General features: G+C 41.3%; 1 non-coding gene across 1 annotated transcript; it reads right to left on the reverse strand.

The window, feature by feature from the left end:
• Positions 1-2231: 2231 nt before the first annotated feature.
• On the reverse strand, positions 2232-2338 carry LOC138839079 (U6 spliceosomal RNA). Its single transcript, XR_011375831.1, has one exon. It is a non-coding gene; the product is annotated as a U6 spliceosomal RNA (small nuclear RNA).
• Between the last annotated feature and the right edge of the window lie 2357 nt (positions 2339-4695).

Here is a 4695-nt window from a genome sequence, read left to right on the forward strand (position 1 = left end):
CAATAACTAGTATACGTCTAGGATAACCTTACCAGACAAGTAGAAAAGGTCAAAAGCTATGCACAAGATCAATAGAAAGCCCATGGATTGGGAGAAGATCTTCACTAGCCATACAACAGACAAGGGTCTCATATCTAAAATATACAGGGAACTTAAAAAATTAAATCCCCAGAAGTGGCGCTGTGGCTCAAGTGGTAGAGCGCTAGCCTTGAGCTGAAGTCCCAGAGTTCAAGACCCACGACCGACCAAAAAACAAAAAAAGAAAACATAAAAAAAAATTAAATCCCCCAACAACAAATCTTCAAAGAAACAACTGCCCAATAAATAAGTGGGCTAAAGACTTAAAGAGAAACTCCTCTGAAGAGGAAAGAAGGATGGCCAATACACACATGAAGAAATGATCAACCTCTCTAGCCATAAAAGAAAGGCAAATCAAAACAACATTGAGATATCACCTCACCCCAGTTAGAATGGCTATACTTAAGAACTCTAATAACAACAGATGCTGGAGAGGATGTGGACAGAAGGGAACCTTACTGCATTGTTGGTGGGAGTGTAAACTTGTTCAACCACTTTGGAAAACACTATGGAGGTTCCTCAAAAGACTCCACATAGAGCTCCCCTATGACTCAGTAATCCTACTTTTGGGCATTTACCCAAATGATCACAAACAAGGCCATACTAAAGCTACCAGCATGATTATGTTTATTGCAGCATTATTTACCATAGCTAAGATATGGAACCAACCCAGATGCCCCTCAGTAGATGAATGGATCAAGAAAATGTGGTATATATACACAATGGAATTCTATGCCTCCATCAGAAAGAATGACATTGCCCCATTTGTTAGGAAATGGAAAGACTTGGAAAAAATTATATTAAATGAAGTAAGCCAGGCCCAAAGAAACATAGGTCCCATGGTTTCCCTTATTTGCAATAACTAGTATATGTCTGAGTCAAGCAGAAAAGGTCAGATAAGCTGATGTTAGGGGAATGAACCCTCCCTAAGATAAGTATTCAAATGTTTTTTTGTTTTTTTTCCTTTCATGCAATCATTTCTAACATATTTATAAGATGATTTCTTTGTTGCTTCGTATGTCTCTCCCCCATGGAATAACCTATGCTTTCACTGTATTTGATGTTAGTATAATTTGTGGAGGGGAAGGGAAAAAACAAATCGTTTAACTAGGGATACAGGTGGACCCATTGCAACAATGAGATGTACAAGTCGTTATGTGTAAAATGAACTTTACAACTTTGGTGGGGGGTGGGGGGAGTATCGGGTGGTGGGAGGGGGGGATAATGGAAAGGGATGGGAAGGGGAAACAAAGAGGAGGCAACAATGCTTGATAAGAAATGTACTCGTTATCTTGTCCATGTAATTGTAACTCCTCTGTACGGTATTCTCACAAAAAAAAAAAAGCTATGCACATATGACCATATAGGATGGTGCTAAGCGAAATCAACCCCAAGATAGAAACACAAGAGGTTTTATCTTTGTTGCTTTTGTTTTTAAACACAAGAGGTTTTATCTTTGTTGCTGTTGTTTTTAATGTACTTATAATGTACTATGTGATTTCTTTTGTTTCTTTTATATGTTCTTCCCTGTGGTATAACCCCTGTTTTTATTGTATTTGATTCCAGTACCCTGCATCTTGTATATACATTTTTCTAATTTGGGGAGGATAAGGGAAATGCTGAAACAAGGATACAGGTTGACCCATTGTAACAATGAGATGTACAAGGCACTATGTTAAAAAAAGAACTCTACAACTTGGCGGGGGGGGGGGGGAGGAAGGAATTGGGGAGGTAGGGAGGGAAGGGATGGCTGGGGAAAAACAAAGGAGGGGGTAACAATGCTCCATAGGAAATGTCCTCATTACCTTACTCATGTAACTGTAACCATTCTGTACAGTATCTTTACAATAAAAATATATAAAAATTAAAAATTAAAAAAGAACTGACTGATGCCTTTATAGTTATCACTGGCACAAATGGTTACCTTTGTATTTTTAGTTCCAAATGTTCCATGTGATTTACATATATGTGTAATGGTAAGGCCTGAAATATTCTTTTCCACTGAATCACTACTTGGTTTACTTTTTTAAATCCTCTCTAATTCAAGGCTCACCAGTCTGGCAATCCCCCTAGGACAAGACTGAGTTTCCTCCTCACACCCTCTGCATCAAGCCCAGCACCCAGCATGGAACTAAGAACAGACATTAAAAGAAAGAAATATGGAATGCCTCAGGAATCCTCCTGTCATCCTTGTGCAGGGGCCATGCTAATCTTCTCTATTTTGTTCCAATTTTAGTACATGTGCTGCTGAAGTGAGCACCAGAACAGATATTTTGAATAGATGGAGTATACTATTTATAATGGAACTCAGGTTTCAGGAAACAAAGATCATTCACACAGTGCTCGCCCATCTAAACACAGCCCAGTCCATCTGTTACTGGAGTCCTAGGCCAAAGGCTTGGTTCTGAGGTTGCCCAATTGACCCAAAAGGAGTCAAGTGGTAGTGAATACAGACAAGAAATGTTTTCTCAGTGTGGTTAGACTTGGGAGACAGATCTAACTGCTGGCTTTAGGAATCAACAATAGCTTAGGAGTTTATTTGTTTGTTTGTTTGTTTGTTTTTAAAAAAAGGAAGGAATGAAAGCAAAATCAAGGAGTATTCCATATCTAACACTCTTGGCCAGGTTATGGTCTTGTTCATCACCCTGGACTAATAGAGTTGAGTTTTGATGCCAAGGAAATCACCACTGGTTTAGTTGCAGTTTCAATTCCTTCATGGGATGTTTATCTATCAGAGCTATGGTCCTAGAATTTAAAATAACTGAGGGAAAGAATAATTGAAGAAAGGTACGTGTGTGTTTGAGAGAGAGAGAGAGAGAGAAAGAGAGAGAGAGAGAGAGAAGGGAAGGAGGAGGGAGGGAGGGAGAAAGGAAAAGAGGAGAAAGAGAAAGAAAGAGAAAGAGAGAGGGGGGAGTTTGTTAGGTCAAACATTTGGGTCCTCCTTCAACACTCTAAAGCCTAAGCCATGACTGACAGGGAAGGCCAAGGCTCTTACTGCTTAGTCACCATGGTTGTATAATGTGAACCAAAAATTAGAAATTAACCCAAATCCTCATTCCATTTTGAGGTAAATTTTTATTCCTGGAGAACAGGGGATCAGTAGAAATGTAACAGGAATCCTTCAACTTGACACCCCACTGACAAGACAATTGAAACATAGGAGACATAAACCAGTTTTTCTTTGCATTGAAAGTAAGCTGAAGTAGTTAAGGCATGAAGGTTTAAGTGGGATAATTTTCTCAGAGGAAAAGAAGTGGAAAAGAAGTGCTCATCTTTGACTTTTTAAGAACAGTAGAACAGAATGGTGCATACCTGTGAGCCCAGAACTAGTCAGTCTGCTGCAAGCAGGAAGCAGGAAGATCAGCAGTTTGAGTCCAGCCTGAACTATAGAAAAAGACTGTGTCCAAAAGAAGAAAACCTGCAAACTGGTGGTTCACGCCTGTAATCCTAGCTCCTCAGGAGGCTGATAGCTGAGCATGAATGGTCACAGCCAGCCCAGGCAAGGAAAGTCTACTTTTTTGTTATCTGGGTTTTTTGTTTGTTCAGTCATGGGGCCTGAACCCAGGGCCTGGGCACTGTCTCTGAGCTTCACTCTACCACTTTGTGCCACAGCTCCAGTTTCCGTTTGAGCCACAACTCCACTTCTGGTTTTCTGGTGGTTAATTGGTGATAGGAGTTTCACAGACTTTCCTGCTGAGGTTAGAGCTGAACCATGATCCTCAGATCTCAACCTCCTGAGTAGCTAAGATTACAGGCGTGAGACACCAGTATCCGGTCTGTTCAACTCTTTCACCCATTTTGAAATCAAGGTGTTTGATTTTTATTTATTTATTTATTGGTGGTTGTGGGGTCTGAATTCTGGGCCTGGGCCTATCCCTCAGCTCTTCAGCTCAAGGCTAGCGCTCTACGACTTGAGCCACAGCGCCACTTCCGGCTTTTTTCTGCTTATATGGTGTTGAGGCATCGAACCCAGGGCTTCATGCACTCTACCACTGAGCCAACTTCCCAGCCCCTGCCCTGCATCTTGCATATACATTTTTCTAATTTGAGGAGAGGAAGGGAAATAACAAAATGCTGAAATAAGGATACAAGATGACCCATTGTAACAACAAGATGTACAAGACACTATGTTGAAAAAGAACTTTACAACTTGGGCAGGGGAGGGAGGAGTTGGGGAGGTGGGGAGAAAAGGGATGGTAGGGGGAAAAGAAGGGGTAACAATGCTTGATAGAAAATGGACTCATGGGGCTGGGAAGGTGGCTCAGTGGTAGAGCGCTTGCCTTGCATGCATGAGGCCCTGGGTTCGATTCCTCAGCACCACATAAGCACAAAGAAAAAAGCCGGAATTGGCGCTGTGGCTCAAGTGGTAGAGTGCTAGCCTTGAGCTGAAGAGCTGAGGGACAGCGCCCAGGCGGAGTTCAGGCCCCACGACCGGACCCCCCCAAAAAAAAGAAAGAAAGAAAATGGACTCATTACCTTGCTCGTGTAACTGTAACCCTTCTGTACAGTATCTTAATAATAAAAAGTATTTTTTAAACCTTTAAAAACAAAAAGAATGTAGATACCAAGCCCAGAGAAACGTTATCACTTAGAGGGGCCCAGAGTACTTTTACATTT

Source organism: Dipodomys merriami, unplaced genomic scaffold, assembly GCF_024711535.1.
Source record: "Dipodomys merriami isolate MVZ:Mamm:240054 unplaced genomic scaffold, mDipMer1.0.p SCAF_291, whole genome shotgun sequence".
Classification (NCBI taxonomy): domain Eukaryota; kingdom Metazoa; phylum Chordata; class Mammalia; order Rodentia; family Heteromyidae; genus Dipodomys; species Dipodomys merriami.